Source organism: Anas acuta, chromosome Z (genome assembly GCF_963932015.1).
Source record: "Anas acuta chromosome Z, bAnaAcu1.1, whole genome shotgun sequence".
NCBI classification, from domain to species: domain Eukaryota; kingdom Metazoa; phylum Chordata; class Aves; order Anseriformes; family Anatidae; genus Anas; species Anas acuta.
Window position 1 is genome coordinate 63,650,459 of NC_089017.1, and position 25,361 is coordinate 63,675,819.

General features: G+C 42.2%; 1 long non-coding RNA gene across 1 annotated transcript; it reads right to left on the minus strand.

Moving 5' to 3' along the window:
* Positions 1-19,161: 19,161 nt before the first annotated feature.
* LOC137848060 (uncharacterized) lies at positions 19,162-25,086 on the minus strand. Its single transcript, XR_011091154.1, has 2 exons — positions 24,763-25,086; positions 19,162-20,219 (listed from the first exon to the last, which is right to left on the minus strand). It is a non-coding gene; the product is annotated as an uncharacterized lncRNA (long non-coding RNA).
* Positions 25,087-25,361: the final 275 nt, after the last annotated feature.

A 25,361-nucleotide genomic window follows, 5' to 3' on the forward strand; every position in this document is an offset into this window, starting at 1 on the left:
TGTTTCCCTCTCTTCTGCATTAGTCGGCGGCCTGAGATCAGCCTGAGGTGCTAGAGACTTCTGGTGGAGACTGCAGCCTTAACCTAGGTGCTGCTATCTGCTCCTTCATGCTGTAAAGTGCTTTAAAGCTTGATGGAAACTTCCTTGGGAGAAAACCTACAGGCTTTTTTGTATCCTTTTGCTTTAGCACAGTGCACTTCCAGGCCTAGACTGACAGGCGAGATCTCCCTGAGCACGGGCATGCCTTGTGCTGTCCCAGCACCTCCCCATCCAAGCGGGTCAAGCTGTGGGAGCAGGCTGGCATGCTGTTGAGCCTGCAGGTGACCTATCAGGTCCCACCAGCACAGCACAGGCAGGGAGGGGTTTGCTTCCTCCACCCCCAGACTTGCATGGAGCTCGAAACGACAAGGAGAGCATCTCTGTGATCCTGCAGTCAGCAGCTGCACCCTGCAGGGACGCAGCGACAGCCTGAATTAACAGGATTAATGTGGCTCCAGGGGTCTCCCTCAGCTAATCAGGAGTTGCTGGTCCTAATGAATGAAGAACTGAGGAGAGAGCTGGTAACGTTAAAGGCAGCAAGTGTCCCCTTTATTGTAGTTAAAATGTTAATGATTAAAATGTAACTCTGTGGGATGCAGCTAGCTCTCAAGCTGATTCTTCAATAGGAAACACTGGCCCGTGAAGTGTCAACTTCAAATGTTATGGAAATCACCACCCAGGACTTTCATATTTTTTTTTTGTCAAGGGTTGTACTATTATTAACTCAGGTGTGGAGGGCTGGGGCTCCAGCTCTTGTCTCCATGCAGCTTCAACTAAGGAGCCTGTTCTGCAGCCCAGAAACAAGAAGGTTCAACAGAAATGCAATAAGCTAATAATTTCCCCTCCATAAACTGATGCTTATAATCCTGGCTGTGATTCTCTGTTATGCCTTTTCTGGTGCAGAGGACTTGATTCCCTACTGCGATGAAATAAAATGAACCAAACAATTGTCAAAACAATTCAAAGCGCTCTGTGCCTCCAGGCAGAGGAATCAGCTCTACAGCCTGCTTTGCCTTTTAGCTCCTCAAACTGCTGAAGAAGCAAGTGCAGGAAAAATGATAGACTGGCTAATATTATTTTGTTAAATTCAAGTGCTGTGTTTGTTTTATCAGGAACACAACATAGCATGCAATACCGCCTTCTGTCCTGGCAGGTCCCCCACATTAAAAGAATAAATCAAAATCTGTGGCTACCTGTAAGCTATTGGTTAGCATGCAGATGAGCATTGCATTATGAATATGCATGAAACATCATATGAAAGACACACAAAAATTAGCAGCTGTGAAGAATGGGCCCTTGGTCCCTGTTCTGTCATGTTGTTAGGCTGGAGAAGCTGTTGGCGAAATCAATGCTCATTGCACTAAGCATGCAGTGCAGCTTCCACATGGCATGAGCTTGGGGCACTTCTGTGCTCTGATGGTGCAAAGAACTTTTTTTTTCTTTGACGTCTCATTAATTGGTCTTACTGTCTGCTTGGGAGGCAAAACCAACAGTCCCTCGTAGCGTACCTTGACACACCATGTAGCTAACCAGGCAGGGCCCTTAGTCAAAGCTAGAACCGTAACAACTTCATGGCTGCCAAGTTTGGTGCTGCTTGCTCCTCTGCTGTGAAATCAATCTACAATGGGAAGGAGGGAAAACAAATTGGGGTGATATTCTGACTGTTATTTTTTTTTTACCAGCTCAAATATAAGCATTTGACCTCACTGCTAAACCTTTCTTTCTCTGAGCTTTTGTTGCAACTCACTGCAGTTTTGGCTTTTCTGCTGCCTAGAAAAGTAGGAGCCTCTGCAGGAACTGGGGCATCTGTGCTCTGTGAAAGAGAGATCCATCTGTCTGATAGCGGCTGAAGTATACACGATGACAAGCAGCAGTCACAGGATCAGTGAGACTTCTTTCTTTCACATAGAAAGTCTTTCTTATTGTAGGTGCTCACAGAACTCTGACAACAGCTAATCCCCATGCACCTTCCCCCACAAATCCTGAAAATCTACATGTGAAAAAAAAAGTTCACATTTCCACTTTAATTTTGAAAAATGGAAAGAATACGATGGCCAAGAATATGCTTTGTGTTTGAGCAGAGAAGAAAATATTAACCATACTGTCCTTGGCAAGGCCTACTGTCTCCACCTCCTGTCCTGTATTTCTAGGGTTTCTTTTACCCATTATCTTTGTTATGGTAATTAAGTTCTAACTTCTACTTTCTCTCTTTCCCTCTCTCCTATTTAATTAACTTGGTGGATGTTGTCTTTTGTCTCATGGTTACAATGAACAAGGCTCCTGTGAAAACTAACATTTTTGAAAACACTTTTAATTGAAATGGCATGAATTCAAAGATTGTCAGCCAGTTCTAGTCATTTTGTCACATGAAAGTTGCTCTGGAGACTCTTCCCCCAACACACAATGTAAAAAAAAAAAAAAAAAAGAAAGCTAGCTTTTAGCTTAGACAGTAACTGCTATGCAACTGAAAAATAAAAATAACATATGGGAGGTTTAAAAATAATTAAATATTTTCTAAATGTAGACAGTTGCACTTAAGTAGCTGCACTCAAGCCTGGACTCTCTCTAATTTCTGGTAATTGTCCTCTGTCTTAGGTAGAGAAGAAGCCACAGATGTAGATGCTGCCTTTAAAGATTGACTCTGGACACCTGTGCGTGGTGTGGTAAAGACATCTCCATTCTTCATCTCACTGTGTGATGAAGTCCTTCTCCTGGGTAGCATGAGCACAGGGGGTGAAATGCTCAGTGTGCTTCCTTCGGTGTGCACTGCTAAAGCAGGTGGGATCGACCGTGAGAGAGGTCCTGGGTGAACCTCCTCAAATGGAGCCTTCCATTTGTGCTTGGCTGGTGCTAACACAGTGTTTTCTTTCACAGTGTTTGCTAAAGCCAGGTACAACTTCCCCAGTCTGTGTCATTTCTCCTTTCCAGAACACGAACTGGCAATACGAGCAGCTCCAGGCAGACCTCTCGGGGTGCAAGGGGTCTGATTCATGAGGGGTCTGATCTTTGCACCTCGAGCAGTCATTTTTTTCCAAGTGCAAAACTGAGTGTGAAACCCTCTCATTATAACTGACTAGCATTTATAAACCTCCTGGGTCCTGGCGCCGATACCTATGTAATAGAATAATAACAGAGATCATGGCCTTAGTCCATACTTCATTATCACAGTCACTCCCATTCTTAAAAAGCGTAACATCATGAATATACATAGTGATTTTTATCATACAAAAATCCACGGTATTTTTCCACTGCGGGGACCCTTTGTAGTTAGTCTAAGATCTGCTCCAGCCTTGTTTTTACTGCAGACATGTGGATATGACTTGATTTGATTCACTAATAGTCATGCCGATTATAAAGAAAAAGATATTTAATTACAGTGCCTGCAGCTTGTAAGACCTGATTCAAAGCCCACCAAAGTCAAAGGATGCTTTAAAGCAGAATGAAAAGAGTTTGAAGGACACTGAGGAATCCAGAGTAAGATGTGACTAGTGAATGTCATGTACATCTTCGAAAACAGGAAAAATTATCTATAAAACAGTGCTTAAGGTTTAAAACTGCTTTCTATTCTGTTTTATTTTATGGGCTTCCCTTTTCTCAGCACTGTTTTTCTATTACAATACTTGGTCTTTAGATCTGAAATGCTAGCACTTTGAACTTACTCAAAAGCTGGAATGGGCACCAATGTTCTGCAGTGGGTATCAGTAGATATCACGAACTTCTGAATTAAAAGAAGTTGATGTTAATGACTGAAAATCTAATTTCACATATATTCTAACTGAGTTACGTTGGCTCAGCAGTGAAACACAGTGCATATTTAAGCTCTGCCCTACTGCAAATTCTGTTCATGTTTTAAGCTTTATCCAGGTTAAGATTTACATTTATCATATTTCAATAATACAGTACAACAATACAGCAGATTAAAATGTGTCATAAGCCATTGCACTTTGCTCTTTTCAGCAAATCACCAAGATGTTAGCGAGCATGTACCAACATAGCCCCTGTGAAATCAGTGGCAGAAGAGCATTTTGTAGAAACTGAACACTACTAGCTCACACCTGTGAGATGTAACAAGGCTGGACATGCTTCTCAGTTGCCCCTTGCCTTCTGTAACCATTTAAACTAAGGAAAAATGAACTCAGAATTTCTGCAAGCTGCTGCTCTTCTGGCTTGGTAGCACATTTATTTCTTCCTGCCAAATTTTAACTCCTTTTCTTTTTTTTTAACTCCTGTTAGTAGACTTAAAGGGTGAAAGGGGGCTTTAAGTAGATTAGCTTTGGCATCAAAGCACTGTCATCCCAGTCAGTTTTCCAAATCTTTCTTCTGACCTATAGGTAAACAGGATAATAATGTCTAAAATGTCACTTTACAGGTGTGGGAATTCTTACTTTTGATGAATACTCTTGGGCCAGTCACCCGTAATTAGGATAAGTAAGTGTGTGAAGAGCTGGGCAGTATAACTGTAGAAATATTGGTTTCAGTCAAGAGATTGGCTTGGTTCCCTGAAATGCTACATCTACTGTTGAAGCAGTTTTAGGGAAAGCATGTGTGATTGATATTGTGTTTGCCCAGCAAGGGAGCCACAAGAGGAAGAGTCTTCATGGTTTTCCATGTTAGAAGTCTGCCCATTTTTTTCCTTAGAGAAAGATGTAGCTTGGCTTTGTAGGCAAGAGGTCTCTGGTGACCCTTCAACTAATTAATGTGAGCATTGTTAATGCAACATTATCAATGATAGTGACATTTATTGAATCATGCACTGTATTAGTTTATTGCTAATGTGAAGTATAGAATTCATTAAATAACCCAAGTTTCTTTTAAACCACATGCCACTTCTTAATGCAACAAGAGTAAGCAACCAAGAACATTGCACCTTGGAGCATGGACATCAGGGTCCATGGTTTAAGGTCCACAAAGGTAGAAAGCACCTAATTTAATGACAATTTAAAACAACTGAAATTATTTTTATTTTATTTTTTACCTCCATGTTATTAATATCAGACAAGTTCCTATTATTTAAGAAGACTGAACCCTAGCAAAGATTCATTAAACAAGCTTGTGCTCCAGCTCAGACAATGTAAGCTTACATTTTGCTTTGTGCAATGCACTTTTGCACACCATTGCAAAAAGCCTGAAAGACTTCCATATTTAGTACCTGTTTTTCCCATGATCTTCCTTTGCTCTGAGTGGGGAAGGTGAGCTTCTAAAAACAGGTGACAACATCTACCATCCTTCATCATATCCATAGCTAGTGTACTCTCCTGGGAGTGTTAGGACATGCTTCCTGAAGCTAAAGTTGCTACATTTCTGTTCAGAGAGCTTCCCATGTTCTTGTACAAGTTATCTGCATTTCCAAGTGTTCCTGAAGTAGTTCTGCTACTTTCACATATAAAGCTTGAGTGATTGTACCGTGTTCAATTCCTGCAACTTAGACCATGGCAGAGAGATTATGAATTATCACTTGCTAAAGAAAAACTGAAGTTAGCTATTTTATATAGAAATCTAAGGTAAAATTTAGTTTACATTTGGTTGCCACTATCTTTTAGACAATCTGTCTCATAGGTATTTGAACACTTTGCATTTGGCTGTCATTGTGGTCCTGTTCCTCAAAGTGTTAAAGTATGTACTTAGTATGCGTGAGATAATAGTGCCGTGAGCTTTCACTTCAAACCACTAACTTATGGTAATTTTTTTCCTATGCTGCCAAGGATAGGACAGACTTCAGTGAGCTGCGGTGAGTTGAGTATCAACAGAGCTGTGTTTCTCAGAGCATGTTCCTGGAGGAGCTCTTTTTTTTGGATGTGGGAGCACAGGGATGTTGTGCCTAGCCTGCTTTCAGCAAAAGAGCATCTGATCATGGTCTGGACCTCGAGCCATTTTGACAGGTGTGACTGCAGCTCAGACAATCTGGCCATGGAGGTATCAGGGCTGTGAAATTAGATTCCACCTATTGATTGAGATCATTCTGAACGCCATCAGCAGTGTTAGGATAAATGACTTTTCTAATACTGTGAAGAAAGGGGAGAAACATTGCTCTCAAATATTTAATAGCTATTGATGTTTTCCAATGTTCATATCATTGACTCACAGAACAGATTGTCAAGAAAGAAGAAACATTTAAAAAGAGACATTAGCCTCAATGCAATGAACAGCTATCTAAGAAGTGCAGAAGTGTTACACTATAACACCCCACCTATTATCCGCTACAAGAGACATATGAAAGGTATGAAAATACTGCAGTGCAGTTTGCCTCAGATGTTGAGGTGGTTCTCTTCATATAGAATTTGAGTGAAATTACAAGGATTATTGTACCTTTAGCTGTAGTTAATCAAAGCTCTGAAGCTCATTTATAATAGTTCTGGGACTACCTTCTTTGGGACCAGCTTGTGTCTGGTAAGTAGTTTTGACTGAATTTAACTAGTGTTCAGGTTTGTAATAAAAATAAGAAAATTTTCTCTCTTGGCTGCACATCAAAATGCTTTTTAAATGTACAAATGTTGCACCATGTCCTAGTATGTGAGCTTTAAGAGGTAGACCAGGCTGGAATGTTTAAGAGAGAAATGGAGTAGTATAAACAACAAAATTGGATAATTGCAATCCAGGGAAATAAGTTCCCTGTAAAACGAGACCTGCATTCAGTCAGGCAAAGCAAACGACATCTTCATACAAAGCCCTGGTGTCAGGTATGAGCTGGTGATAGAAAGCCGAAAATCTGTGTCCTGTTTCCTGAGCTGGACTGCTGCAGTGCAGCAGCAATGCAGAAGTATGTCCTTGGTGCAAGCGCATGCACACCTCTGTCCTTGTGCAGACAAGTCCTGTGACATTTTATTTTTTTTTTCCTGCCAGTTTTTTCACTTGCTTAAAATGTTAGGATGAGCATGTAGGAGTGTGGAGGGTAAGGAAAAGCTGTGTTATTCACACTTGCCTTTCCACAGATCTAGGTTTGCAGTAATCAACAGGAATTTTTTAAACATGCTTTTCAACATTGTCTGTTCATGGAGGAAATGACAGACAGGCTTAATCACTGAAAGGGAAAATGGAAAGGTGTGAGGAAGTGTGTGGTGTGCATGTAGACAAGTCGGTTCACTGATGATACTGTATGGCTGAGATGCTGGGATGCAGGGTTTGCATCTCTGGAGAGGAAATCTGAAGGTCTGAAGTGCAAGGGCCACTTACTGACCCCAGCACCATCAGAAGCAGGATGATAATGATAATGATGAGGCTTACCTCCCCCTCCTTGTATAACATCAAAGTGCCCTCAAGCCCTCATGTTCTGATGGTCACTGCTACCACTGCTAGTAGCAAGATATGGCCTTTAGTGACAGCAGGGGTGAGAAAGAAACAGACATTGCTGCCTGATAGCTGTACCTGAGGATGAAGGGAATTTTTGCTGTTGTTTTTTTTTTTTTTTTTTCTCCAACCCTTTCCTACACACAGCCCACTGCACGCTAGGCTCATTTGGAAACATGCTCTGATGCTGAATATAGAGGGTGCGAAAATCTGGCCCTGTGCTCTCTGTCATCTGTGCAGAAAGATTTCTTTCAAGTGCTTGGTTACTACACAGGCCATTCAGCAGTGCTGGGCTGATTCAGGTACTCTGGGTTAGGCAACATGGGAAAAAGTTCTTGACCAGGTTCTTCTTCTGCTTCCTCTGAAGAGGAGCAGCTGCAATGGTGATGCCCCTTACTTCTTACCTGCTGGCATGATGCTGGGATGTTAAACTGGTCTAAATGCAGATCAAGCCCCACAGAGTGAAGACAGCTTCAGAATGTTCTGGGTGAACGTGTAGGGACACGAGCTGTTTGCTCAGGCAAAGCACTCACAGCTTTCAGCCTATGGACTCTCCTTCAGACAGACTGGAATGGGAATTTGCATGAGTAGAAACAGCTGGATCAAGCTCTCTGTAAGTAATTAACACACAGGAGAGACAGTTGTGCTTGCACTTTATCAAGCCTCTTGGTAAGATTATGTACTCCAGATAATTAATCATTACATTTCCCTATACGCATAATTACATCCACTTTCTTGCTCTCCCACCTCCACACATATAAACAATTCATATGCATGTATTTACAGAGTAATTACAGAGTGCGTATGCTGTGATTAAAGGCAATATAAACTGTGTTACCCTAATTAGAAGAGAAAAAACAACAAAAAAAACAAATACCCCAAACAAATGAAAGCACAAGCAGGAAATAGCAAAACTTCTTTAACTGAATCCAAAAACCTTTCTTTCCGGAACATTAAAAAGAAGAAAAGGAACTCAAACAATCTATGCTATGTGCCTGGCACAAAAACTAAGAATGCCAGCCAGCCCAGCAGGTCTCCTGTTTGTAAATTATTTAATATATGGGACATAAATCAGAAAGCAATGTTTCTTGAGACAAGATGAAAGAAATTCCGCATCTCAAAGTTAGAGCACATTCTGCACCATTTGGGCTCTCCCACTGGGTAAGAGAAGCTCCCATAGACCGAGCTTCAGTGGAAAATACCTGTATCCCACATGGGGTGAGTGAGGGCATGTTTGCCTTTGAAACGCCTTGCTGGCTTTGTTTACACAAGGTGGTCTGGAGAGGCTTTTGCACAAGCAGCAGCACTGCTCCCTCGTTCGTAAGCCTTGCATCACCCTGCAATGTTTTGACATATGAGCCATGTGTTTTGTATGGCAGGCTGCTCTGATAATTTCCTTCAGAGATTTTTGGCTCAGTGCTCTCCAGACTACTGGCAAATTAAGTAATTCTGTGGGATGGGGAGAGTAGGATCAAACAGAGTAATTCTGTGTTTCCTTCTGTTTTCTTCTTGTGATTCATCTTTTTGTTTGGGCTTCATGAGACAGCATAGTAAGTGTAGTCAACAAAGAGAAGAAAGGTGACATTGAAAGGGCACATTTCCTAGATTTGTTTCATCTGGCACCAAACTGCTTAGCAAGTTGCTGCTTCATTTTTGCCAGCTAAGGTGAGACCAGCCTTGCAGCTTTAGACTGGCAAACACTGCTAAGAGACAATATCCTTCTTTACATATGAGTGGCCATACACTGGTGATTGTTTGCAGTTTTTAATTGTTACTGGGGCAACCAAGAGAGCCTGTACCTGCCTATGTACCCCAACATGGCCCATGGGGTTCCAGCAGAAAGGGCTATTGCTTTCATAGCTCTGCAATATCTTAATCCTCTAAGGTCTGCTAGAAGAGGTCCTGAGCACCAGCTTTAGGAGTGGGTCTGAGCTGCCTTCTGCTTGCTACAAGTTGGTCTCTCGGGTCCATCGCCTGCATGGATGTCAATGGTGTTTTCCTCTGCAGTTCATACAGGGAGACCCTGCTTCTTGTGTTGGGCAGGCTCTGGATATGTCTTGTATTGTCTTGTGCTTTGAGATGCTCCATGATTTAATATCTGCAAAAAATTTGGCGTGCTTCATGAGAATCTTAATACTGAGAAAAGAAATCAGGAAAAGTGGGAAATGGCAGTGGAGGGACAGATATACAAAACTCTAGGGACACTGGGGATGTGTATGTCCTGGCAAAAGACTGATGGAGAATAGAGGGAAGATACTAAACAGAGAAAGTACAGGAATTAAGATAAAAAGAAAGATGCTGGTGACAGAGGAGAAGGAGTGGTCCTGAGCTTCTATAATGCACTTACTGGTAGAAATTAGACAGAAACTCAGAGTCCAGGCATCCCTGTAGTGCAGAACAAGTTGGAGACCAACAGTCTGGCATCTTGCAGTTGGCTGACAGAGACGGTGGAGCCCGCTATGGGGAGATGCCCGTGTTGTTATCAGTGTGCCTGTGTACTAGTCCTCCAGACCTCCATCCTGCTTGTCACACTGCTGGGGTCCTGTGCAGGTCTCCAGTATATGACCGTGAGATTAAATTCCATTTTGTACTGCTTGCCAGAATAGTGTGGGGCTGTTGGCAGGAAGTTAGCGGTGAGTAAATGGCCTTATTCTGGCATTTACTTTTGCCTCTGCAGCCTTCCAAGATATGTTAATATAGGCATTGCAACACAATTTCCTGGTTGATTAAGAACACAAAATTGTCTTTTTTCCTGGTCACCTGAAATTTGGAGGCTGGCTTGAGCTTCCCACAGACCACACAGCTTTAGATCATCACAGTGCCAAACCTAACCCTTCTGTATCTGGGCTGAGTAACCAGTAGAAGGTGTCTTAATTAATAAAGAAGACATGAAATGGGAACAGCATGAGGTGGCTTTAAATTTAGCTGCCTTTGAGGCGAAATGCTGTGTTATTTAAAGCTGAACATGCTGATGCCATTTGGCCCAGCGGTACAGAAAGAAAAGGTGGACAATTGAAACTATGTCTGGAATGGACACTCTGTCCTGTTCGAGCTGGAGAGGCAGTACAATGCCATTATCTTAGTGTAGTTTCGCCAGGACACAAACCTGCACTTACAAAAAGCACTTGAAGATCTTTAATTATCACAGCAGGTTGGGACCTCAGTTTTAAATCTCATCGGGAAAGCATTTGCCCTCTGACATCAGGCTGAGTCACTGGCTCTGGTAAGAGCTTGGAGGAAAGAGCAAGTGTGCCGTTTGTCAGATGATGGGGCCTCTTCTTGCAGAGATGGTTCGTCCGGAGGGAGGAAGGTGTGACTCGTGATTAGTGCTCTGCATTACCTGAAAGCAAATATGCTGGTCAGATAAGTTTGTAATGCTTCCAAAGTGTTTGATAATTATTTGTTCTTCAAGATTATACACATCAGGCATTGCACGTGTTTTTCTCTCTGTCTTTTCTCTGCCAAGTATGGATTTATTTACAGTGCAGATTTCTACTTGACAAATGAGGTAATTCCTCAAGAGAGATAATTTGCTTTCTTTGGTGCACAGGGGCAGTTGTCTGTGCTCGCATACCAATGCCCTGTGTAACAAGTTCGTTACGAGTGAATTAGAAAGGAAGCAAGACCTTTCACAATATCAGGAATGAATGTCACGCACAGCTGATATTGCGTGAGTTTTGTGCAGGGAGCATGATATTTTACCAAGAGGGCAACGGAGTGGCAAAGGCCCAGGCTTCTTTCAATGCATTCAGCATGAGTTTTGCTGGGGGAATAGTGCAGGCTCATGCCCAGCAGACTCGATATGCCAGGAGAGCAAAGGCCCCAGGCATAAGCCTGGGCCGATGATAGATGGCTTGTGCTCAGTTGTCCTCGTGGCCTAAATTACACATGCATTTCTCACAAGTGTGCGTACTAACCAGGAATTATTTCAGCTGTAGACAAAGCAATTAAGCTAATTTTCTCACTGTGTAGAGTGTGCCAGCAGCTGGCAAACGGTTTGCAGGAGGGCTCCTAAAAGTGCTAGCATTAGCCAAATTATTGTCACGGATAATCAGCAATAAGTTTCCTCACATTGCCAGTGAAATGCACAGTTCAGTTAGGCTTTGGGAGGGAGGAACTCATTGCAGCAAGAAATGCTTTTCTTTTATAAGGCTCCTACAATGAAATAGTTTTCCTTTGATTGGTGAGTGACTTCCTTATCAGTGTTGTATCTGGCATCTGGAAATAATAGCTAAAATTTATTTTATTGTTAGCAGTGGGCTAATCCCTTCATTTCTTCTGCAGCTGGAAAATACAATTTGTTCACTACTTTGTCACATAAGCTGCACAGCTAATGTTGAATTAAAAAGGCTGCTCTGTTGCTCTAGCAGCCAAAAAGTCCATCATGTTTATAAGTCTAATCCTAGAGGACTGCAGGTGAAAACATCCCTTTTAAACACACCTTTTACCCCGCATCCCACCAGGATTTCCAGTCCACGAGGATCAGATCCCATACGACAAACAGCACTTGGCTGATCCCAAGAGAAACAAAGCATAGGGGAAGGACCAAGGTGAGAAACTCAGGTGCAAGGCACAGCTGCTTGGTAAGTTCTGTGTGTGCTGTGCTGTTAGGTCTGAAAGGCACTACTGTGGAAAAGAAAGAGTTTTGTGGGTTTAGCAGCATAAAGTCTCGGTCAATTAACTCTGAATATGCCTGGGGTGAGTGGACACCTTAATGGTGGCAATCGCAGTGCTGATATTAGGCTCTGTGAGAAAACAGCTGGAGCCTTTTGCAAGCTCTGAAAAAGATGGCAAAAGCTCCTGAAGCCTCTCCGGTGAGCAGAATACGCTGCTTGAGGATGGGTGGGGTGGCAGAAATGCAATTGTCATAATTTCCTTGTTTGGCACTCACTTACAGGGTCTAGTGCCGCATCCAGGCCTCAGCCCGAGCAGCGAAGGGTTTGTGCCTGGCACTGGGTGGTGGTAGCAAGGTTTGCAGGCCTGGGCACTACGACGGCAGAGCAGAGAGCTCCTTGTTGGGCTTTTGGTGGTGTGGCACGTTGTGTGTTTCAGGGGTAGCTCGCCCATTGCATTGCCTCCTCCTCTCCCATGGCATTGGGCATTTGGACAGTGAGAGCCCACGGAAGAAGGCTGCATACTTTAAAGCCAGGCAGGGAGAGATCATAAAACACGAGCTCAAAAACTTAAGGTTTAAGGCTGTGCCTGCAAGGGCAAGATAACATTGATAGAATAGGATTTTCACATTGTTTCAAAGGACTTATCCAGGAATTTACGCACAGGGGCAGGCTCATCTCTGTTGCAGTGCCATTGATCTCAGTGGCGCTGCTATATGGTAATGGTTGCCAGGACTCCTTGAAATGGATTTGGGGAGGAAAATAAAAATGCCACCAGGTCCAACAAGTGTACCTTCAGTTGCAACACTGCATTTGAAAAGGTCTGTTTGTCATACCAGCCCTTTAGTTTTCTTATGGCTTTTTTTGATCTTCAAAGGACTTTATGGGTATTGATTAATCTCAGAGCAGACCTGTAAGGTAGATGCAGTGAGTAAATATCACCTCTGCCTCAGAGGCTGGGAAATTGAAACAGAGGAGTTTTGGCCACACAAGAAGCTGAATTAGCCCACGTGAGCACCTGGCTGTTCACCCCAGCCTCAGACCTCTCGATCATTCCTCTGTCAAATAAATGAAGTATTGTCCTACATTCTGCTCTTCACTACCCTAGCAAGCACTTCTTTTGAATTAATGTCTGATCCTGTGGGACACTGAACTCAATATCAATCCATTTTTTTAATAGAAAAAAAACCTTGCTGGAGTTATCCCAGAGAAACTGGCTAGAGTTGTCTGAGCGAGCTTGCATTGCTCCTTCCCTTTATACTCACAAGGAGAAGGGGCATGGGAGAGCACATCTGCAATCAAATAGAAGCTGGTAGGGCTTAGATGGGTTGCCATTTAAAAACCTCACTGGCCAGCACTGTCTTTACCAGATATAAAATCAAACTGACTGTACTAAAGTGTGAAATATGCACTGGATGACCTATGTCTACACATTTCACCCTGAACTGTGCAAGTACTAATGTAATAGATAATGAGAAACACACTGCAGTTCATGTGGGATCATGGTAAAGAACCGGAGAAAAATTTGCAGACAGCTGGTTTTAGCTGAGAAGCAGTTTTGCAGTGAGCTAAACTAGTTATGAAGTGTCATGGAATTAAGCAAAATTATTTTATGTGTATGAAGGTGGGGGGATTGAGGGGGTAGGAGAGCAGAAGAAGGAAAAGGAGTAGAAAAGTCAGCATTTAGTTTTCCTATTCCAGAAGAGTTTTTTGCTTTAAAACATAGCTGGATTTTATCTGAAAGAGGAAAAATCAGTCAAAATGCTTGATCTGTGGCATTTTGGTTGTCTCCTGGAGAACTACTTCATAGCTGTTAGCCTTACTGGTAAAGACAGAAGGGCAGACATTAGGTCACTTTGCTTTGAAAGTCATAAGATGTTACAGAATGGACAACTTGATGATGCCAGGGGTTATCTTCCAAGCAGCAATTTTTGCTGCTAGCTCACCAACAAAGTATTGCAAAGTTTCTGCTTGTGCCCCAGGGAACAACAGTTCAAAGGTAGCTGGCATTTAAAAATGATGTTTCTTAACCTGAGGCACCTTGCAAATATTTTCAATTTCATCCTGCACCTAAATTAATGCTTAGAGACAGCCAGTGCAAATATTCCCTTTGACTTCTCGTTTCAAGACTTAGATGAGCAGTTTTCATTTGTTGAGACCGAGTGCTCTTCTGCAGCCTATATACCATGTTATGTGCTTTTCAGGGATCTGGGGATAATTATGAAGCTAAAGTATTATTTGAAACTAGTTTCAAACAAACAAAAAATAATTATTGTAAATACAGAATGCTCTGATGGTGGAGTAGAGATCTCTATTTTTACGAAGTATTAAGGACAACCCTTCTCTATATTCCATGCAAGACTTTGAAGTCAGGTCCACTGAAAACGTAGGTTTAAGCTACAAGTAATCCTATAACAGTGTTTTCTGGTTTTATAATCCACAATAGTCTGTGGGGTTTTGACCATATTTACAGTAACTGAATACATTTATTGGCATATTGTACATCCAACTGTATTTAAAGATGGCAATGTAATCCATTCCTTCATTCACATATGGTGATAAGATCTGTGAATTTTATAATCATATTGCCAGTAATCACAATTATGAAAGTTATACTCAGAAATAACCATGTAAGGCAGAAATAATTTCCTGTTGTTAACTGAATTTCAACGGGATCTGCATCACTAAAGTTGAAAAACAATAATTAAATACCTTTTCCTAACATTAGTTTCCCTGAATCTCCCTGCTTTCTCTCTCCCCCCTCCCCTTCTCTTTTTGGGAAGTACTAAACGAAATGTATTAATATATGCAGAAACAGGTGTTTTATTAAAGGTATTAGGTATGGAGAGTAGAGTTGAATGCTAGATCAGAGGAATGCCCACGACAAAGTATAACCTCGGTATAAAGAAGTCCATTCATTCTGGAATGAACGCTGTGAGGAAGGAGAAAAAAAAAAAGAATGAAAAAAAAAAAAAGAATTTTCCTTCAGGGAAAAAAATCTTAATAATGTTAAAGAGGCCATGAATTAAAATGACCTTTCAGATTATGAAAGGGAAGAAATTACTCAGAGAACTGCTTAAAGAAGATGGTGAGGATATCTTAGTAAAACTGAATTAAAGGTGCCTTTTTTTAGTGGCCATCTTCCTGTTTCATAACACAGAGTAAGAGATATGTGTATCTTCAAAAACAGTGTTGAATATTTGAATCAGAGCACACTGATTTGGCTCTCTTCCAAGGGCTTGTTGAATTAGAGGGTGGCTATGAAGTAAATACCATCTTTTATTTTTGGCAGGGCTGATGTTTGATTCATCTAGGGTCTCTGAAAGAGACAGTGCCAAAGTGAAACAAACAAACAACAAAAAAACAAAAACACCTTGCTGTAACCATTTGAAGGCAATCTGGAAAGTGTAAATATGCAGCATTTTTAAATAACCTTTCAGCATGATTGAACAACCTCCGATGTTCCGGCCCTCTTCAGGGCAGTGTCACTCACATCCTTCGCCTGATATTGTATGAATTGCCCATTCAGGAAATTTAAGTGGGGAGAGACATTAGCAAACCACTAGACCAGGGCTGCAGAGAGGAACGGAGGGGTGAAGAAGCCCTGTATCTCCAGAAGCTCACAGGAGATCCTCCAGTGGACCTCTTGCTTTTTCAATGTGACTTTTTTTTTGTCGTGTTTTTTTTTTTTTTTTTTTTTTTTTTGTTCCCCAAGCAGTGGCTTGTGAGCCTGAACTGTCAAGGTTAAGAATACCCTGCTGGAACTCTCAGAAAGAACATAACCCCAACTCCCCAGCGATCAAACCAACAGAAATCCCGTGTTAGCACAGAACACTCTTTCTCTCAGATGTGCATTTTCTTCTTCCTGCTGGGACTCATTTCAGAGTCTAACACTAGTTTAAAGAAAAGACGAAATAGGAAAAATACCCTTTTCCCTCTTTCATCTCAGGAACACATTGTAACAATTGTAATCCAAGCTGCACCAATTTTGAAAGGATCTTTCTCTCCATGTTCCTTCTACAACTCCTGATCTTTGGTCCCAGATGAAGACTGATGCTGTGCTCAGTACTTTGTTGCTAAGTGACCCACACAAAATGTCTGTGCTGGTTTTCCTTCTCTTCAGTGTTTGACCATGATCAAGAAAACCAGGCAGTTAGAAGATGTATTTCATTCACATGCAAAATTTTTCTAAAAGCATAAGATGATTTTTTTTTTTTTTTCACTTTTAGGTCCAGGAATGAAATAATTTCCATTATTATAATCTCCAGCTTCTGGACAGAGAATTCAGGAGAGTGGGAGCCTAGCTGCAAAGTGGGAGTACTATGTGGCAAAGGGAAGCAGAACCTAAATACTGACTCAGCGAGCTTTTTGTTATCCTTACCCCCAGAGGTCTAGCTCAATTTTCGTGGAAAGACAAGATCATAAAACTGGGAGGATAGTCAAAGCCCTAATTTCCTTTTCTCGAGGGACTGCTGGTTGATGGATGGCTGCTGAATTTGCCTGTGAATGTCCTCATTTTTTAAAAAAAGCCTTGCACCAGGAATAGCTACTGAGGCAAGGGAGCTAAGTCAGCTTAACTAATGATTTAATGAATTGGTCCAAGGCAGAAAGACTGGGTGATGAAATCAACCCATAGTGTATAATTGTGTATTTTTCTTTAAAGTGGCCTTGACCTTCTTCCTTAAGAATTTCACCTGAGGGGGAATATCGGCTGACATGCCATGGATGAGGCTTAAGTCTGTATCGCAGTATGCTGAGCAGGAGCACTGCTGTGTGACCATCACAGGCTTCCTGCCGACCCCAGCGGGAGACAAGTCTGCGGTTCAGCAGGGGAGAGTTACCGAGTGCAGGCTGCAGGTCTTCGCTCGTGTTGTTTGAAGGAGGGAGCACTCTGACAGTGCCTCAGGTGCCAAAGAGGCAGCGACATGGAGCTGGCGTGGCAGAGGGGCAGCAGCCTGCGGGCATGCTTGTAGCTGGGAGATGATGTGTGCGCACAGCCTTAAATTATGCTGAACAGCCGTGCCTCTACCAAGCCAGCTGTAAGCAGTGCTATGCTCCAGGAGGACCTGAGGATTAAAGGATCATCCGCAATGCAGATCAGATTGTCTTTCACGGAACCAGAGAAGTCACAGGTGAAGTAGGAGCAAATGCAAGGTCCAGTGGTCAATGGGACTTTTCTGTGGTCTATATAAGAGAAACAGAACTGATACCTGGGTTAATTCCCTAAGCAAATTTATCATTACTATCCCCCCTCCCCCCCATTTTATTAAAAAAGGCAGTGAAGCAAAGCACTGCCAAAATGCATTGTATTACCAGAACATTGTCACAGCATTGCCTTATAATGGGAATTGACATCTGAGCCAAAGCACTATGATTTTCTTCAATAATGCATAGCCATAAGTACTTCTCCCTGAGGAGGAGCTGCATCCCCATGATCCCATGACAAAGGAGAGAATCTGGCACATAGACAGTGTCATCCTGTCTCTGAATCATACGGACCCTTTTAACTAGCAGTAAAAAAAATAATATATGTATATATATATATATATATATATATATATATATATATATATATATATAAAATCTGGATTTCTTTGTTTTCCTTCTTTTTAGGTGTGGGGCACAGCTGTGCAGACTGTAGGCAACAACCACTTGCTCTGATGTGGCATCCCACGCAGCAGGGAAACCGAGCATGGCCACAAGCACACAACTTCTCTCCTTCACTCAGAGCTTTGTCTTGTGCACGGGGAGCACCAGTGTGTGTCTGTCCTGTCGTGAATCACTGGCTCACGACGCTGGTCAGGCACAAGCACTGCAGAACAGCTTGGGTGAGTGATTGATTCACAGCTGATGCATTTCACTGCTGATTCCCTGCCCTGTCAAATTCCCAAGGTCTCCCAAACGCCAGAGTGAAGGAGAGGTAACTTTTCAGAAGTAAAGTTTTATTGCCACACCGCCTTTAATGATGCTGTCTGGCAGCACATAAGCACCCCAACTGCATGGTGATGACTGTAGATTATGATGAGCCAGTAAATATCCAACAGGAGCAGGTGTCTTAGTGCTGACATCCCCGTGAGGACTGGAGATAGAGGCAGCACTTTGGGGTGGGAGGTCTGGAATCCATTCATGTCCCAGAAAAAGCTTGCAGGTGATTTTGGCAGTCAACAGTCTAAAAAGAAAACTCTTTCCTGTCGAAAAGCCATTTCTGGGAAGTATAGAAAGAGGGTTTTTTTTTTTTGTTTGTTTGTTTTTTCTTTCCTTTTTTTTTTTTTTTTTTTTTTTTTTTCCCCTAGTTTTATGCCCACAAGTTCACCAAAGGGGTTTGAAGTTGTACATAACCCAGTGAAAATGGAGCCTTGACCCTTACCAGAAACAGAGACAAGATAACAGCCCTGTGCTCAGAGGGAAACATTTTTTTTACATGCTTCTCCCAACAAGAGTTAGCAACAGTTTCTAGAAAAATGGGAAGGCAGTGTTTTTTATATCAGCACGGTGTGCTTCCTTACATATCAGTTCTGTTTTATATTTAAATTGAAATAATGGTTTTTTTTTTTTTTTTTTTTTTTTTTTATTATGATATCAGACATTTCCTCATAAGCATTAACAAATCTTATTTATAACTTTCTCATTATATTTTTTTGAAATGTACCCTTATATGTCTGAACCAACTCGTATGATTTTTCTGCTCTACCAGCTAGATCCAACAAAAACCATGATAAAGGTATGGAAATACTGTGAGGTGAATATGGGTGTTCTTGTAGTGACTAAGGCCTCAATGGAAAGCCTGCAGGAGATCCTGCACAAATGATATTTTTAAATTCACTTTGGCAGGTCTGAGAAATTTGAGCAAACTTTGCAAGTCCCTTGCATTCATCCAGCCTGTATTTGAGATGTGTTCATAGTTCTTTAGCTTATAGTAAAAAAATAGAAGGAAAAGTCTGTTCTGAACTACTAGAAAATTAGACTAGAATCAAGTTTGTATGGTGAGAAGCAGCCTGCCAGAGTATTAATGACCTATTTTCCAAAGAAATCAATGAAAGTGAAGTACCTACATATCACCAACGTTCTGGGTATTAGATTTTGTCTTATAGTGCCTTGTACTAATGCTAACACAGGTGTGGAACATCTAATTCTTTTCAGAGAGAAACAGGCTGATCTTGGGCTAATTTTCATTGCAGCGTAAGCGACAGCAATAAACAAGGGAAAAAAACAACACAACAATTCATTACTGATCGATTTATTTAGAGACATACCAAGTCCAGGGTTGGTAAACAGTGGCAAAAGTATATGATATGTCAAATACAAAGTTCAGCACCTGGCAAAATGCATGAGAGATTTCAGCACTCAGTTGATGTTTCAAACACATAGATAAATAAATAAAGATAAAAAAAAAAAAAAAAAAAAAGCAAAAAAAAACCCACAACACCTGCTGATTCCCACATTTCACATTCAGGCTATTTAACAAAGTAGTTGTTATAATTAAAAGAATATTACACACACATGTATATACATGTATAAATCATTGTGTTTTCTCTCTCAGATTGTTTGCATAATCTCCTCTGCAGGCAGAACTGTGGCACTCATGGGAGGGGGCTGGGAGGTGGCTGGGTCGAATGCCCAGCGTGAGTAGGTGTTTGTTTGGTCTAGGTCGCTGAAGGACAGCTATGTGGTGATGCTCCACTGTGGTGCTGCTGAGTATGAACTGAGGGCACCAGACATGGCAGCAGGGACTGGGAGGTGGGAAGGGGACCGGGCAGTTGTAACACTGCTTTCTCCTGTTTCAGCAGTAGGCCGAGGGATGGGAACAGTTGTTTGCATCCCCTCTAGAAGTCCTCCATTCCCAGTGCAGGTATCAGAGGTACCTTACCTGAAGAGTAGAGGAGCTCCTCCACTATGCAGGAGAGGAGGGTGACTGGATGAAAAGCTGCCACAGCAATGCTCCATGGCATAGGGACTGTTATCCTGGAAAGCTCCGACAGAAGTCCTTTACTGCTGCTGGGTGTTTACTTGGCAGGAGGCTGTGGAGCAATCTGTTAAGCAATCACTGCTGTGCATATATGCAATACAAATACTGAGCATTCATAGTGCTGCCTGTGATGCCAGATGTTCACAGCTCTTCTCTTAACTTTTCAGTAAGGGTTTCCCACGCTGTGCAACTGTTTATGGACTTTGCTCACTTGGTGTTTGGTGACTCCTGCTGTGCAGAACTTCTGCTAGGGTCTGAATAGGCATCAGGACAACAGCAGTGTCTTGAGGCTAGCAAATATCCTCCTGGTGCTTATACTGAGAGAGAAAAAGTTAAATAAATAAATAAAAACAAACCAGGCCCTTTCAAAAAAAAAAAAAAAAAAAAAAAAAATCAGTAAGAAATCTGAGATTCTGTGGAATTAAAACGAATTATTTTAAAAGGGAGCAAAAAAACCCCACAACACTGTGGCACTGCCTGTGACTGAGAACAGGGATTCTGATTCTCCTGGCACAGGGTTTGCTTTGTGCAGAGCAGCATGGATGCTGCTTCAGTGTTGTTTCTGCAGCTTCCCACCCACCAAGTTGCTTCTGCCGGTTCACGGACCTCTTTTGCCTTGTCAGACCTCAAGAAATCCCAAAGGGGGGTGAGCTGGGGAGGCTGACGTTGTTTTTGTAGGAACTGCAGCCAACACAAAGCCTTACTACTTACTGCATTCTGCTGGATGTCAGATTTGTGTCAGCTTCAAAGGCAGCTTTAGCTGGAATGGAGTGTCCAGCTGGTGGGAAAGATGGTGGGAGGGTGTGGGTGTGAGCCATTTGTGCTGCATTCGTAATTAGCTGAACAAATTTTCCGGTGTTAATTAAGCCTGTGAATCTGTTTGTGTGGCAGGAAGTGACAGCCATTCCCACTCCATGCTGGGGTTAGAAAAGTGGGGAGGGGAGAGGACCAGGTCATGGGCCTGCTGAAGAGAGAGCCTTGATTTAACCCAGGCTATTCTTCCATGCCTTTCTGCACTTATTATGCTATTCATTTGCATATATATGTATCTATCTATCTAGCTATATATACACACTTTTTTTTTCTGGCAGTTTTGAAAACCCAGCCTGGGATATGAAATTCAAGCCTGGTAGAATGTGTCCTGCGTTACATGTGTCTTCTCATGGGACATCATATCAGGAATGGATAGATTACAAATACGATGCCAAGCCAAAGCTAGGCTGATCCTTTTTTAACAGCTAGAATCATCACAAAATCATCGAACATCTGAGTTGGAAGGCACACACAAGGATCATAGAGTCCAACTCCTGGGTCCCCAAAGAACCACCCAAAAAATTAGACCATTATGTCTGAGAGTGTTGTCCACATGATTCTTGAACTCCAGCAGGCTCAGTGCCATGACCACAGCCCCGGGGAGCCTGTCCCAGTGCCCGACCACCCTCTGGGTGCAGACCCTTTCCCTAACCCCCAGCCTGACCCTCCCCTGTCCCAGCTCCATGCCATCCCCTCGGCTCCTGTCGCTGTCCCCAGAGAGCAGAGCTCAGCGCCTGCCCCTCCGCTCCCCTCGTGAGGGAGCTGCAGGCTGCCATCAGGCCTCCCCTCAGCCTGCTCTGCTCGGGGCTGAGCAAACCAAGGGACCTCAGCCACTCCTCATATGTCTTCCCCTCCAGACCTTTTATCATCTCTGTTGTCTTTCTTTGGATACTCTAATGGTTTTTTATCTTATACCGTGGTGCCCAGAACTGCACAAAGTAATCAAGGTGAGGCCGCACCAGCACAGAGCAGAGCGGGACAGTCACTTACTTCCCTTGCCCGACTAGCAATGCTGTTCTTGATGCACCCCAGGGTACATTTGGCTCTCTTGGCTGCCAAGGCACACACTGGTGGATCATGTTGAGCTTGCTATCAACCAAAAACCCCAGATATCTCTCTCCGGGCTGCTCTCCAGCACCTCGTCCCTCGGTCTGTACGTATAGCCAGGGTTGCCCCTTCCCACGTGCTGAATCCAGCACTTGCTCTTGTTAACTCCACATGGCTGGTGACTGCCCAGCTCTGTAATTTGTTCAGATCCCTCTGCAAGGCCTCTCTACCCTAAACTGAGTCAACAGCTCCACCCAATTTGGTATTGTCTGCGAACTTGCTCAAAAAACTTTCAAGTCCTTCATTCAAATAAAGGACAATTCAACAATTTTCATTGGTTTTAAATCATTGAAGAGGACAGGTCCTAAAGTGGAGCCCTGGGGAACCCCACTAGTGACAGGTTGCCAGCCTGATGTAACCCCATTTACACGAACCCTCTGGGCCTGACTTGTCAGCCAATTGGTCACCCATCTTTTTAGTCTTTTATCTAACTGTATTCTGGTCATTTTGTCTAGAAGGGTACTGTGAGAGACAGTATTGAAAGAGTTATGAAATCCAGAAAGTTTACATTGACTGGCTTCCTATGGCCAATTAGCTGGGTGATCTTTTAGTAGAGGGAGATTAAGTTTGTTAGACATGACTTTCCCCTAGTGAACTCATGTTGGCTCTGATCAGGTGTTTTGCAATAACTCCCAAAATAATCTTCCCCATAATTTTATCAGGCATAAATTTATCAGTTCTCTGGCTTCCACAGATTATATTTATTTAATATCTAGAACGTTTTGTCAATATTGTGAATTTGATTTTAAATAGCTTTGTACAATCTGATGGCAAAGTTTTAATATGAGAATATTTTTCTATCTCTACATCTTGAGTGTTTAACAAATAAATTCTGTTCTTAGTAAATAAATACGTATCTCAGCAATTCAGGGCGGTTTGGGCTTGTCAAAGGTATCTTGAGTCAAATAAAAGGCCTAGAATGTAATGGAGCTGGGAATGTCCCAGTTATGTGCTACAAAACTGTGCCGAATTCAAATCATCAGCTTTTATGAAAACTCTGGGGATCATTAGCACTTATGACATTGTAAGACAGGATTAACTCTGTTGCAGCCAGTCAGATCTCATCGAGATAAAATGGATGTATTGGGCCATATACACAGACAAACAACAGAACTTGGCTTGAGATGACATTGTTATTGCTTGCTTAGTTTCATCTCCGGTCAGTAAAGACTGCTCATTCTTATTAAGGCAAGAACTCATATTTCTCATGGCCTGTAAACAAATAAGTCTGCTGGCTGTGTACACTGTTATATGAGAGATGTTATGGCAGCTACATATCATATTTCTGCAGTTCTGCTATTCCTGGTCAAGAATAGTGTTTATTACAGCTGTACCTGCAACAAACCTCAACCCTCTCATGTGTTGTAATGAGTGAAGCAGATCTGGAGCCAGTGGAAAAAGGTGAAAACAGTGTCCTTGTGTTCCCATAGCACCTCATCTCCTGCTTGTTGCAGGTGTTAATGGCACAGGGAAGGAGGTAGAATGGAAGCACACCTCGAAAGGCAGCTGAGAGACCTAAACACATCTGGAAACACTTATCCATTCTCCTTCTTCCTTTTCTTATTTCTCCCCCCATATGCTCCAATAAAACATTTATTTTCTGCCTGCAGTGAGTACTGTCAGCCAGAGAACTGCAGGAAAATCGGTAATTGCCTGGTTAAATTGTCTGAAGCCAGAGTCATGGTGCAGTGCTGTCCCAGAGATTGTCTGGAGGCATTAAATAAAAGGGAAATATAAGAATAATATACTTCCTTCTGCTTACAAGATATAAAATAGCTGAAGACTCTGGCTTTCAGGAGCAGAAGTCAAACAAACCTAGCTTAGCGTAGAAAGCTCGTTATTTAGGGTAAAAGGATTTAGTTTAAAGTTCCAGAGGTTGTGATGGTTTTGCTCTCTGATCCCTTAATCTTCTTCAAAAGGATGTTGGAATGAGATACCTTTCAGGAGGAACTCTTGCAGAATGCTGGAAATGAGATTTTGAGATTTCCTTTCAGAGATGCAGTACCCCAATTTAGCAGAACAACAAATATCTTTGTAGTAATGGGCGTTGTGCTGAACTTTAATATCATATTCAGACTTCATTCCTGATGTTTCTCTTATTCAGCTTGAGCTGTGGCTGGCTGCTCTGTTCTTTTGCCCCTGCCCCCCCCCCCCCCCTTTTTTTTTTATATATTAATTTTTAATTAAGGAAAATCTCAAGGAGTAAATCAGTCCAAATTCATAATTGGAACTGATATCATGCTTTTCAATGGTGAAGGGACTAAAACAGACTTTTATGTTAGCTTATGTAACTGCAATAGAGGAAACTTCAAGAGTTGTTACTTGGACATCATTTAGTATAAAGGACTGCATCCAGCTTCAAGGATAGAGGTTTGTCAATGCTGTCTTTGTAAACATTGGGACTTTGCTTTGGTATTGAAAAGGGCATATCATTTTGATATTTGACAATTAGATGTCAAGCTGAGAAAAAGTACTGATTGCTAAATGAACATTTCTTTACTTATTTATTTAAGAGGAAGCCTATGATTGAGAGAAAGAGAATTAAGTTCACTTTTGCTTTTGCTGAGATCCTTCCATTGTTCCTATAGATACTGAAGGCACTTAATTTAGGGACAGCCAAGGACATAGCTATCAGTACCCAGTGGAACATTTCATCATTGGAGAAACAAGGTAAAATTTCACCATGGACAGCCCTGTAGAGCAAGGAAACCTGCAGAAGTTACCCTATAAAGTACTAACTGTAATTTTCAATGATACTTAGAGGCTGAGATAATATTCCCATTTTCTCCTGTACAACTGAACCTCATTCCTTCCTGTTATATAGTTTATACAAAAAATAGTAAAAAAAAAAGTCCTCCCTGGAACTGACACTTCAATTAAGAAAAAAAATACACAACACAGAACAAAATAGGAAGAGCCATAAATCTGAAATTCAAATACCTCAGCCTGCCAGGAAATGTGATCGGCTGCATACAAGGGTTGCATCTGCTCTGCTTTATTCCCACCGACAGCAGGCTGCCCACAGAGACTGCACCACCTCCCACTCCTCCTCTTGTTAAGTTGCTGAAATGCTGCCCAAATCCAGCAACACAAAATTGTCACTAACACGCTTTTTCAGTGGGGCCCTGTTACCCACTTCAGAAGGGATATTTGTTGCTTCCTGGTTCGGCGTTGCAAGGCATTTGAGGCAGTGGCTTTGGCTGTTTTAACTAGTTTGTTGACTGGCCAGTGCATTCTCAAGGCAGTTGGCAGCACCATCACAGACCTCTGCTGTGGTTTGATCCATCCCATCCCTGTGATGAATGAAGATGAGAAAGGAATTAAAGAACTCCTGTCTGGGAAAGAAAATAGCTCCTGTTTCTAGGGGGCTTGTTTTCATTGGTTCTGAAAAATCTATTACTTCTCTCTTTTAAGTAATTCCTCTGTAGAGATGCTATTTTAATAAAGCTCTGCAAAATGGCTGCAGCTAGAGGGAAAAGCATGTATGTGATGGTGGCTTCAAAGGGATATGCTTTTATTATGAGCCTTCCCTGCTCTCC